The 13418-nt window shown below is 43.3% G+C and overlaps 1 protein-coding gene across 1 annotated transcript in view; it reads left to right on the top strand.

The window, feature by feature from the left end:
- The window catches only part of C11H1orf162 (chromosome 11 C1orf162 homolog), a 255672-nt gene extending 242877 nt beyond the window's left edge, over positions 1 to 12795 (top strand). Inside the window, exon 7 of the transcript XR_009552587.1 lies at positions 12760 to 12795. The gene's annotated coding sequence lies outside the window, so the exon portion shown is untranslated. The remainder of the gene's footprint in view (positions 1 to 12759) is intronic.
- Positions 12796 to 13418: the final 623 nt, after the last annotated feature.

Raw genomic sequence — 13418 nt, 5'->3', positions numbered from 1 at the left:
CCAAAAGCAGACATGGACAGAGTAAGGCTTTATTGTATTAGCTCAGCCATATAAAGTAGCACAAACTCCAAGTTTTCATTTTTCTGTGATGCCACTCATATATATAATCTCCTTTTAATGAATAAGCAGATTCATATTAAAAAATATTCATCAAGCAGTTGTTTTTCCCTCGGTTCTGTGCTCTCTGCTTTATTATCAGTTTAATTTTGTTCAGTTTAATTTTGTTCAGTTTAATTTTGGTTTTTTAATGGAGTCTTGATGTTTTCATTTTATAAATGAAGAATCAGATATTTGAATGTGTTAGGAAACTTGTGTTCAGTGGTAGAACCAGATTTCAATTACAAGCCTACTCTTCTTTACATTTTACCATGTTTTCTTATAACTGATCTTGAGATTTGTGTAATTAAATCCAATACATAAGACCTGGAACTCTCTGTACAGTTGTTTGCTTTTAACCTACAAAGTACAGAAGTACCATTACAACAAGTGCCATTCTGAAAAAAATCTCTTCTAGAGCCGGCATTGGTTCCTTAGTCTTAGCTAGTAAACATTCAAGTCTAACTTTATGGAAATTCACCCATATTTTCTCAGAGGAAACAGAAATCTTAAAACATCTTCAAGAATAGGTCCAAGTATTAGGTATTAAGTAAAGGAATAAGAAGACTGAGGATGACTAAGATGTTTATTGTATTTCTTTATGTCAGTTAGCAGGTCTAAAATGTGATTTTAATCTGCTGTAGACACAGTATCATGTAATGTAGAAAAGTATAATGTAAATGGGGGGGTTTCTCTATCTAGTTCTTTTAAGCACTTGGAATTATAATGCGAGTTTAAAAGTGGAGTGACTGGGGAGATAGCTCAGCACATTATGGCACAGGACTTGCATGCCTGAGGGCCAGGGTTCAGTCCCTAGCACTATAAGCCGGAGCTGAGCAGTGCTCTGTTAAAGTCTAACTCTCTCTGTCTTATGCTGGGGAGTGAACTTGGAACCTCTGAGCTTCAGGCATGCAAGTTCTTGGCATAATCATTGTTGTTAATCTCAGATCTATGAGTTTCATTGCATAACACATCATCTTTTCTAGAATTCACAAAACTAGAAAGAAAAAAAACTTCTGGATTCCTCTTCCCTCCATTTTTTGAGGACTCTGTCTGGAGACTGTCTTTCCCCTGATAACACAAGTAAGTGCAAGTTTTTCTCAACTGATAAGAAAAGCCTTCACTTTCTGTTGGCACATTCTGACTTTTTTCCCCCTCACAACGCTGCTCAGTTCAGGCTTGTGGTGTTGCCACATATTAAACCTAGAAGCTTGGAACCTCAAGCATGGAAGTCTGTTGCACAACCTTTATGCTGTCTCCCTGACTACATTCTTACATTTTGCCTACACTGGGTTTTCTTTTCAGTAGTCAATTGTGTCTACCCTAATATTATTATTATTTCATTATATATTTTTTCCAACTCTGGTATCACTTTATTGAGGAAATGTTGATTTACTGGATAGCTGTTGACTTCCTTAACCAAACCTACATCTTATTTCACCATAGAGATTTTAGGTCTCCAGACTCCCATTTTTTAAAATTTTTTTATTTATAAAAAGGAAACATTGACAAAACCATAAGATAAGAGGGATATAACTTTGCACAATTTCCACCACCAGAACTCTGTATCCTATCCCCTCCCCTGATAGCTTTCCTATTCTTTAACCCTCTGGGAGTATGGACCCAAGGTCATTGTGGGATGCAAAAGGTTGAAGGTCTGGCTTCTATAATTGCTTCCCCACTGAACATGGGTGTTGATAGGTGGATTCATATCCCAACCTGTCTCTCTCTTTCCCTAGTGGGGAAGGGTTCTGGGGAAGCGGAGCTCCAGGACACATTGGTGGGGTTGTCTGTCCAGGGAAGTCTGGTCACATCTTGCTAGCATCTGGAACCTGGTGGCTGTAAAGAGAGTTAACATACAAAGATAATTTGTTGAACAGTCATGGACCTAAAGACTGGAATAGTGCAGATGAAAAGTTGGGGGGTCCACCATTTTGTAGATAGATAGTAGGCATATTTTAGTTATATTCCAAAGGGACTGTGGCTATACTATTTTTGTGGGGTTTTTGTTTGTTTGTTTGTTTTTCCTTTTTCTTTTTGCTCCTGAGCCTGAAATCTGATATGCAAGGGGATCCAAGTTATTGTCTGGGGAGATGATGTCATGGCTGGAAAAAGGACCAGAAAGCTGGATCAGGGAAGAGAGTAGCTCCCAAATATGGGAAAGGGGTATAAATATTGTTGACTATAAACCCCATTGATTCGATGTGATCTGTGGCCCATAATTAGCTTAGGAGCCTATGTGACCTCTGCATCCCTGTAGATCTGAGCTCACATTCTGTGGTCATGAGTAGGAATATTCCATGCTGAGCCAATACCAACCCATCTTCCTCAGGTGTAGCATAGAGTATGTTGTCCATCCTCCCTTAAGAGGATGGAACATTCTCTACCATTGTTGATCCAAGTTGAGAGGCAGGTCCTATGGGGGCCCACAAAGGGGTCTATTGTGTTGTTCCTGATAGAAATGACCACTAACAATGGAGAGAGGGATTTATTAAAGTTCTAGCACCCATCAAGTCTGTTTGGGAATCTCAGGACTCCCCAGTTAGGGCCCCAGCTGGTGGGTTGGCCGGTAGTGACTAAGGAGTCGTCGTTAAAGTATGCCAGTCTCTTGCTCTTATTCAGCTTTTGCAGTCCTTGCTTTGCTAAGGTTAGCTTTGGAGTGAGTGAGAGAACTGTAATAGGAAGTAGGTGAGGAGGGTATCTAAGTCTAAGTAGACACTATTTCATTATGAACTTTATAATGACTCACTGAAAACTATTGTGTATTTTTGCTTTCAGGTATATATTTTGCCCTAATTTATGGATACATGTGAACATATGCCCTATCTCATGGGACCTGGTCTATATCTAGGTTTTGGGACTTTGTTAGGAAGTGAACCACCTGGAATGGAATTAGAGAATACCATGAAAGGAAAGGTCTCATCCGAGTAATGAGGATAAAGGGTTGTCATTCCATGCCTGACATCTCTGGACACAGTCTGAAGTGAAGCATGCTGAGGTGGTAATCATTGCATTGATTAGGTTGGGATAAGCTGATGCAATATCATTTGGTATGAATTGAGAGAAGCATGCAGGAAAGTGAGCCCCACCCCAGAAGTTCAAGGAATGGGAGAAATATAGGCTCTATAGTGGAAGTAGGAGGTTCCTGCTGTCTTAGGGTTTAAGAAGACAATAGCTAGTTATTGCTATAATCACATTGTTTGGCAGTTGGGGAACTTTGAAAAATCCCTTTGTTAGGATTTGTTGTATCATACTCAACATCACCATATTTTATGTCCTTCGACATTATTTGTATATAGCTATGCCACCGGTTGCTTCTGTTCTCCCTGATGTAAGCTTTTAAGAGAGTCAACATATCAAAAACTCAGCCTATGTATTAAAAAGACTCAACCTGTGCTTTAAAAAGTTTGAGACAGTCACTCAGTTTCCCCCCTCTCATATTACTTAAATAGTGACTTACATGACTACAAATTAATAGTGTACATAAACACTATTCCCACCACCAAAAGACTGTGTCCCATCCCATCTCCCTTCCCCCACCTCCCACCCCATGAAGCTGAACATCCACCCTCACCCTCAATTCAGGGTTTTTATTTTGGTGCCCTACTACAAATTTAGTCAAATCCTGCTTTGAGTTTCCCTTTCTGTTATTCTTTCTCAACTTCTGTTTATGTCCAGACTCCCATTTTCCCCTTTCTGTGTCCAGATCTGCTATTACAAACTTCAGTCCCAATGTTGTTGTTTTTGTTTTAATTTTTCTTGATATGAGACTATTTTTCCAATTTTGTTTTATTTTTCCAGAGCACTGCTTATCTCTGGTTTAAGGAGGTGCTAGGGATTGAACCTGGGATCTTTGGTGCCTCAGATAGGAAAGGTTTTTGTGTTTTGTTTTGTTTTGTTTTTTGCATAACCATTATGCTATCTCCCCAGCCCCCAGGCTCATTTTAATCCAACTTCCTAGCTGCTGAAATCTTCAGGGTTTGTTGTTGTTGTTGTTAGTTTGTTTCCTTAACAGAGCACTGATCAGCTCTGGCTTATGGTAGTGTGAGGAATTGAACAGGGAACTTCAAAGACTCTAGCATGAAAGTCTGTTTGCATAACCATTACGCTATCTTCCCCTGCCTGAAATCTTGGTTCTAGGAGTTGCCAAGCTGCTTGGTTGAGTATCTGCTTCCTTCCAGATGACAATATTCAAAGGACGAGTTAGGTACAGCTTAGCAGAAAGTGGCCCTGTGTAGAAAGTCTGTTGCATAAAATAACCATATAGGCAGTGTATGTGGCCACCAAACAGTTGCTCATGATTTTTTGTGAGTTCACACTCTAAGGTAATGCACAGCTTGTACCTACCTGGCTTCCTTCTTTTACCATACAGGTAACCTGAGCTAGAGATGAAGAAGGAGAAGGAGGAGCTGCTTTTAATCCTTACTCAGAAGATACAGATATTTCCCCTAGACCACACAATGCATTAAAAAAAAAAAGGATACAAAAGACTTTGGAATTAATTGATCTCTACTATCTTTTAATAATGTAATTTGTTGAAAAGTGACTATCTACAAGCCAATATAATTATAGAGCTAGAATTTATATTCTGATTCAACCACTGTGTCTCTATATATTGTCAAGATCTTTTAAATCTTTCTGATGGTATGTTTATAAACCGAAATAAAATAATGAGGGTATTATTTTTTGTAACAGAAAAACAACATTTAGTCATTAAGTGCCAGGCTCTATGAAAATCATTTTGCAGGGCTGATAACTTAATTTGTATCAAAACTCTATGAAATTTTGAGCACCATATCACAGAAAAGCAAGGAGGCTGCATGAGGTTAAGTAATTTGTCCAAAGTCACACAGATGATAAGTGACAAAGCCTGCATTTAAATTTACACAGTCCTACTCCAAAAAACATGTGCTTAACTACTGCACAGTAATGCCTCTGCAGCATAAGATCAGCCAATATAGCTTCTGAGGTGGAAAAGCAGCTTTTTGGAAAAAAACAAAAAACTTCAAGCTGTTGCTAACTCTTTGACCTGAAAAGCACAATGTGCTCTTTTTCTGAAAAAGTAAAGAATACCCAGGAGGGGGAATAAAAGGCATTTGGTAAATGATCAGAATGGCTAAATTTAAATTAGGTACTTGTGGCAGCCCAGGAGGTGACATAGTGGATAAAGCACTGAACTTTCAAGCATGAGGACATGTGTTTCAGTATCATGTGTGCCAAACTGCTGGGAAATTGTGCCGATGCAGTCACATCTGCCATGTTGTCCCCTCAGGCTACTGCTAGTTCCCGAGAGAGTTGGGACATTTTCGGAATGCCTGTTCAGCCATGTTGTGCCCTCAGGGCATTGTCTATATCCCCACGATATTTGGAGTGCTTTGGTTACTCCTCCCCCCTCCCATTCTCACGAGAGTTAATATCCTATCCTGGAGTGCTATGGTTACTCCTCCCCCTTCCCATTCTCATGAAAGCTGCTCCTATAAAAGCCTTTCTTCTTCCGCATCTCACTCTCTTGCCAGTGCTTCACTCTGGTGTTCAGACGCAGGAAAGGTTACTACATGAGGCGGCCATTTTCGCTACCTCCACGTGGCCCAACCTGCTTCTCTAGCACCCAACTCTGAGGTGCCAGCGCAAATAAAGATTTGTGTTTCCTCTTCGCTCCGGACCACTCCTCTCTCTCTTCTCCACGGCCCGCGCACAACAACATCTGGTGTCCATCGTGTTCCGGACCCACGCCCCGCTGGGTGGCCCGGCCTGAGGTCCCCGAAAGCCGCCCAGACACAGGTAAGTGGCATCCACCCACCTCTGTGGCCCCGCGTTTCCCTCCACCATGGGAATTTTTTCGTTTTATGAGGAAGTGTCCCAGTTATTATCTCCTTCTGCCCTGGGACAGATTCGTGCTCTCACAGACGGTTTAATTTTCGCTACCCCTTGGATTTTTATAACTGTAGTTGCCACTTACAAGATATGTACAACGTGGTCTGCCATGAGGATAAGTGACCGTGAGGCTGAGATATGAGAGTTAAAGCACATGTGCTTAAGACTCAGACACCCTCAGCGATCAGAAGATAGACCTAGAACTTCCGTTCCCACAGACATGTACACATGTTCAGAAGCTCCTCCTCCGACCCCGCCCCCTGCCACCCAGGGTTCAGCGTCTCCTGAGATACAAGAGTTAAGAGATATGTGCTTACAACCTAAACGCCCTAAGCGATTTGCAGTCAGCACCCAAACTTCTGTCCCTGCAGACACGTGCTCAGTTCCTTCTGTGGTTTCCATGACCCCTTTACCCACTGTCCCTGCAGACACGTGTTCGGCTCCTTCTGCAGACACGTGTTCGGTTCCTTCTGTGGCAGACACTTGTTCAGTTCCTTCTGCTTCTCTGACCCCGCCCCTGCTTCCCCTGAGGCTTCCAGTTCTCTAGCCCCTCCTCCTACCGCCCCAGTTTTGGCTTCCCCTGAGGCTTTTGCTTCTCTGACCCCACCCCCTGCTGATACGTCATCATTAAGAGACCTAGTGGCTGAGGTATGGGAGTTAAAGGATATTTTTTCAGCATTTAAGGACTTTAAACCATGTGCAGTCCACCCCGAGAGCTCCGTCCCCGTAGATATGCGTGCACTTTCCCCCTGCGGTCACTACAGCAGTTTCCACGGCACCTTCCACTTCTGTAGCTCCCTCTCCCACGCCATCGGACCAAATCCACACCTTCCCGGTAAATATGGCCCCTTCTAAACAAAACCCTCAGCCGTGGCAGCCATACTCCTCTAAAGAGATTGGAGCACTCAGGCAAGCGGTCAGGGAGGACAGATGCACGCTCCATGGACCAAGTCTGTTTTAGGAGTTTTTACCACCATCTTAACACGCGGCAGGATTGGAAGGACCTGGCTCATGCTGCACTCCCAGACCCCCTCTACCTACAGTGGAAGGCATGCTTCCGCGATGAGTGCGCTAGACAGTCGCAGGAAAATAGTAACAAACAGGTAGAATGGGATTCTGATGCTTTGTTTGGAGAAGGAGCTTATGAATCTGGAGCTCAGCAGGCAGAAGCCAGGTTTCCAACCGGTTATTTTGAACAGGTACGCATCTGCACAACACAAGCATGGGAAAGGGTGACCCCACCCAATGTAGATTCGTCAGTTCCCATTAACTCTCTTCACCAAGGCACTGATGAATCATTAGTGAGCTTCATCTCAAGGGTGAAGACAAACTTAGAGAGAAAGGTTTATAATCCTGACATCCGCTCACTACTCCTGCGCTCTATTGTCTGGGAAGGCATGATAGCACAATTCGTCAGGCATGCCTTAATCTTAAACACCTACACCCAGATAATTGGATTTTAGCGACACAGGAACTTACATCAGGTAATTATGGGGCACCCGCTATGACACAGGTTTATGCAGTTACCCCACGTAATCACAACGGGGCCTGCTTTCAGTGTGGTCTCCAAGGACATTGGCGTAACCAATGTCCTGATAAGCTGTGACCATGCCTCCAGTCAGGGAAACCCCGCCTCCAGTTAGAGTGACGACGCCTCCAGTCAGAGCAACCCCGCTTTCAGTCAGGGAGCCAGAGGCCACGTACTGTTTGTCCAAGATGTCGTAAGGGGTTTCATTGGAAGAGAGATTGTTGGTCCCAATTTCATAAAGATGGTTCACCCATGAATGGTACAAATTCGGGACCTGAGATTTTGTGGACTACTCCTGTTTTAGAACGGGGTCATCCTTCTATGACAGTAAAGATTGGCAATATTCCTTTTAAATTTTTGATTGACACAGGGGCAGCAAAGACAATTTTAAGGCAAGAAGAGGTTCCCCAAGATTGGGAACTTATCCCTGGACCCAGTATACATGGAGTAGGAGGGATGACCCAATCATTTCGCACAAGAGACTCGCTCATTTGGGAAGACCCGGAAGGTTCTACTGGACACTTCTGCCCTTTGGTAGCTGATATTAGCACCAACCTACTGGGTAGGGATATTCTGGAATGTCGTGATGTTAGGATATCCACAGATGCCTCTGCAGAGCAAAACACTCATTCCCGCGAGACGAGGTCTAATCAGCACCCCCAATACTAAATGCCACTGTTCGTAGCCAAACACCCCGCTTAAGCTGGCTTTCTAATGAGCCTGTCTGGGTGGAACAGTGGCCTTTACCTAGGGATAAACTAGAAATTTTAAAATAGCTTGTCTGAGAGCAGTTGTCCTTGGGACACATTCACCATTCTCAAAGCCCATGGAATACTCCTGTCTTTGTGATTAAAAAGCACTCGGGAAAATGGCGCCTCCTCCAAGATCTCCGTGCGGTCAATAAACCCATGCAGGTCTGGGGCTCCCCCCAAAGGGGTTTGCCTCTTGCTTCTGCAATTCCCACAGGAATTCCAATCACAGCTATTGATATACAAGATTGTTTTTTCTCTATTCCCTTGCATCCGCAAGATGGTAAACGTTTTGCCTTCTCTGTTCCTTCTATTAATAACGCCAGCCCTGCTGACAGATTTGAATGGGTGGTGCTGCCCCAGGGCATGGCCAATAGTCCTACAATTTGTCAAGAGGCTGTTAAATCTGCCCTTTTTCCATATATCCATAAGGGCCTTAATGTTTTTCATTACATGGATGATGTATTAATATGGGGAAAATCAGATACAGATCTCTATGACTTACGTGATTTTCTCATTCCTGCATTAAAGAAAAGTAGCCTTAATGTGGCTTCTGGGAAGATACAGCTAATTCCTCCAATATCTTTTTTAGGTTCAGAGATTTCTCTAACTCAAATTCGTCCCTTAAAACCTAGTGTTACTTTTCCTTCTAACCTCACTCTTGCTTCTTTACAAAGTTTTATAGGAAATTTAAATTGGCTTAGGCAGTATCTTTATCTGCCTACTAGCTGCCTCCAACCACTGTTTGACCTGTTAAAAGGAAACAAACAGCCCTCCTCAAAACGTAAGTTAACTCCCGAGGCCTCCTTGGCACTGGAAAGGGTTAACCAGGCCCTCCAGGACATGCACTATGTTCGATTCTCCCCCTCCTCTCCAGTAAACCTTCTAATCTTTAACTCCACCCCCACAGTAGTAGGGGAATTGTGGCAGACCATGGGGTTCTCGAGTGGCTTCACACACCAGTAGGCGGAGCTCCAAGACTCCTCACTGAGATAGATGCATTAGCATTCATGGTTCACCAAGGGAGAAATAGGTCTGTGCAGGTCTTAGGGAAAGAACCGGATTTAATTATTCTTCCCTTTTCTCTCACAGATACAGAGTGGCTCATATGCCATCATTCCCACTTTGCCATAAGCTTCGTGGGGTTTCCAGGACAAATAGATAACCATTTTCCTTCTAGTAAATTGATAGGGTCTTTACCTCTTTTGCCTCTACTAGCACCTAAACTTTTCTCTCGAGATCCCATTCCTTCTGCTCCTACAGTCTTCACTGATGGCGGAAAAAAGGAAGCTGCTGCCCTTATATATTACCCAGACAAACAATCCCCTAAACCTCTCTTTACTGAGCTTCCTGAGAATTCCCCTCAGTACAGAGAACTTTATGCTGTTTTTCTTGCATTAAAAGCTGTACCAGAATCCTTCAACCTTTTTTCTGACAGTGTGTATACTGTTAACTTACTTCCATGGCTTGCTCATTCTTATGTGAGAATTGATGACAACCCACTTTCCCCTCTCTTGATTCAAATCGCCTCTATGCTCTCTTCTCAAACCCAACCACTATATATTCAGCACCTTCGTTCCCACAGCCCTCTTCCTGGTTCCCTGTCCGAAGGGAATGCTGCAGCTGACCGCCTTGCCTCCACAGGAGCTCTCCTAGTCTCTGTCTCTGATCCTGCTGATTTCCATTCTCTAACCCATGTTAATCTTAAAGGCCTTCGAGCTCGATTTCCTGATGTTCCTTTACCACAGTTAAAACATATCCTAGCTACATGCTCTTCCTGTGCAAGTCTCATAAAAACACCTGTTATTCAGACTCTTGGTGTTAACCCCCGAGGCTTAAAAGCTAATGTTATTTGGCAAATTGATGTCACCCACATACCAAACTTTGGCAAACAAAAATATGTGTTTGTCTCAATTGATACCTTTTCTAAATTTATGTGGGCAACAGCTCAGACAGGTGAAAGCTCTAAAAAGCTTATAAGCCATATGCTCTCCTGTTTTGCTGTGATGGGCTTACCTCTTCAACTGAAAACTGACAATGGACCTGCGTTTACCTGCAAACAATTTAAATATTTTTCTTCCCTCTGGAACATTACTCATACCACAGGCATTCCCTATAATCCACAGGGACAAGGCATTGTTGAGAGGGCCCATCAAACCCTTAAGGCTCAATTAAATAAAGATAAAGGAGGAATGTACCCCCCAATATCCAGCTAGCAAAAGCCTTAACTACATTAAATCTCTTTAATATTACAATAACTCGGACTTACCTCCTATTATTCTTCACTGGCAAACACCATCTACTCTCCCATCTATTAGGGTCAAATGGAAAGACCCACTTGATAAAATTTGGAAAGGGTCTGACCCTCTATTGACCATGGGAAGAGGTTTTGCATGCATTTTCCCTCATAATTACTCTAAACCTGTCTGGATTCCTGCCCGCCTTGTCCGACAATACCCTCATGATGGCACTGTTATCCCTGAAGAACTAGAAATAATACAGGAGGACTAGATGCAGGATACATCCCAGGATCCATAATATGACATGGCAGAACCTACAAAAGTTGGCTCACATAGCCCTCTCTCCTACACCTTCTCTGAATGTCTTATGTTATGACTGGCCAGTTGTGTTTTGTGAGTGAGTGTGTTGTATGACCAAAAATTTTTGTATGACCCATCTGCTCAGAGTACTCTAAATGTTAAAACCATTGTCACTAACATGCGTTAACTCTCTAAGTAACCTGAGTCTGTTTATAGTTCAAAGTCAATTATAGTAAACCTCTAACTTGTTACAAGTTTTATTGTTTTTCACAAGTAAGTGATTACAGCTATCAAGCCTTCATATGAGGAATTATCTGTTCATATGGTAAGGTATTAAACTGTAAGAAGTTCCTCCATATCCAACCTATGTGAATTAACATCATTCACATATTCTTATACACTTAACTGGTGTATCTTGTCTTGCCACCATAGGCCTGCCTTTGTCAGCCAACAATTTAAAGATGTTTCCCTTTATAACATCACCCATGCCATGGACATCCTTTACTACCCCCAAAGACAAATGGCTGTTCCCCTGGACATCACATCCACTGACTGCTTCCCTTAGACTTAAGATATGATCCTACCTCTTCATACAAATGGATACATTCCCCCTTCCTTACCTGTCTACCTTTAGTTGTGGGACCCTAGCTTGTTTTACTTCTTCTGCTCACAATAGGTCCTATAATTCATTTTTTTCAACATTTTAATTTATTCAGGAAAGAGAAAGAACCAGATATCTTTCTGGTACATGTGCTGCCAGGGATCGAACTTGGGACCTCACGCTTGAGAGTCTAACGCCTTATCCACTGCGACATCTCCCAGACCACGGTCCTATAATTCTTAACAAGCTCATGGCCTTTTTGCGGCAACAGATTGATGCCATAAAGATGCAACCTATACAAACTCACTATCATAGGCTGGACATGGCAGAATATTGAGTTGCTGTGGAGGATTTGCCCCCCTCCATCAGAACGTCCACCATGTAGAGGGCTGGCTAGCCAATGAAGGGTAAGAGGAAACTAGTGCTATCCAGTCAACCTAAGACATGGCACCTGGTACTACTGGGCAAAAATGACCAGGTGTTCCAATAACGGGTAAGACGGAAGGCTGATCCCCAACCTAAGACAGGCACAGTCCACCCTGCCACAAATAAAGTCCGCCAAACATCAAAACATGATATAAGACAGGGGGACATGTGGGGAGCCACATGTGCCCTCAAGGTTGCTACTGGCATGGCCATAGAGTTTATGTTAAAAGATAGTTCCTGGGAATCGGGTGGTGGCGCAGCGGGTTTAGCACAGGTGGCGCTAACTGCAAGAACTGGCTTGAGGATCCCAGTTTGAGCCCCCGGCTCCTCACCTGCAGGGGAATCACTTCACGGGCGGTGAAGCAGGTCTACAGGTGTCTTTCTCTCCCCCTGTCTTCCCCTCCTCTCTCCATTTCTCTCTGTTCTATCCAATGACCACAATATCAGTAATAATAACAATATAATTACAACAATAAAACAACTAGGGCAACAAAAGGCAAGATACAAAAAAAAAGGGATAAGATAGTTCCCGCTTCCCTACACCTAAGAGTCTTTATTAAAAGATAAGTTCTTTTTCCCCATGAATATATAATAATAAATGAATAGGAAAGATATATCCCCCAATACTCAGTTGGCTAAGGCACCAAACCTCTTTTTCTATAAAGCATTCAAATCAGATGCCCTGCTAACCACGAGAAGCAGATTGTTTGTGTTTCTTCCACAGGAATCCCGGAAAAAACCATCTGGACCCCTGCACACCCTGACATCACCCACTAGATGACACAACTACAGTGGCACACACCCCCAAAACCCTAGATGTCACCTGACGCGATCTGAAGAACCTGATTCACAGACTCCAAGGACAGAACTTTTTTACTGTCTGTCTGCCTTTCCTGCTTCTGCTTTGCCTGTCACATTTTGGCAGTTCCAGCTCACAATCTACAGAAAAGCGGAATTCCAGAGGCTGACCTTCCTAATGCAGCATTTCATCCCCTTCCATTTCTCCCCCTATTCGCCTACTTTGGACTGAGACTTCTACTGGACTTGCTGATATACCCTTTGGACACTTTAGACAATTTTACAGCAGCTTCCTTCCCTTCACGTTGCTGGTTTTTCATAGACTGACCCTGAGTAGTTCATAGACTTTACAAACTGTTGCCCTGGGCATTAGATAAAAGGAAAGGAGGAGATGCTGGGAAATTGTGCCGATGCAGTCACATCTGCCATGTTGTCCCCTCAGGCTACTGCTAGTTCCCGAGAGAGTTGGGACATTCTCGGAATGCCTGTTCAGCCATGTTGTGCCCTCAGGGCATTGTCTATATCCCCACGATATTTGGAGTGCTTTGGTTACTCCTCCCCCCTCCCATTCTCACGAGAGTTAATATCCTATCCTGGAGTGCTATGGTTACTCCTCCCCCTTCCCATTCTCATGAAAGCTGCTCCTATAAAAGCCTTTCTTCTTCTGCATCTCGCTCTCTTGCCAGCGCTTCACTCCGGTGTTCAGACGCAGGAAAGGTTACTGCATGAGGCGGCCATTTTCGCTACCTCCACATGGCTTAACCTGCTTCTCTAGCACCCAACTCTGAGGTGCCAGCGCAAATAAA

The sequence above is a fragment of the Erinaceus europaeus genome, chromosome 11, assembly GCF_950295315.1.
Source record: "Erinaceus europaeus chromosome 11, mEriEur2.1, whole genome shotgun sequence".
Classification (NCBI taxonomy): domain Eukaryota; kingdom Metazoa; phylum Chordata; class Mammalia; order Eulipotyphla; family Erinaceidae; genus Erinaceus; species Erinaceus europaeus.
This window is presented reverse-complemented; position numbering and strand designations above follow the sequence as displayed.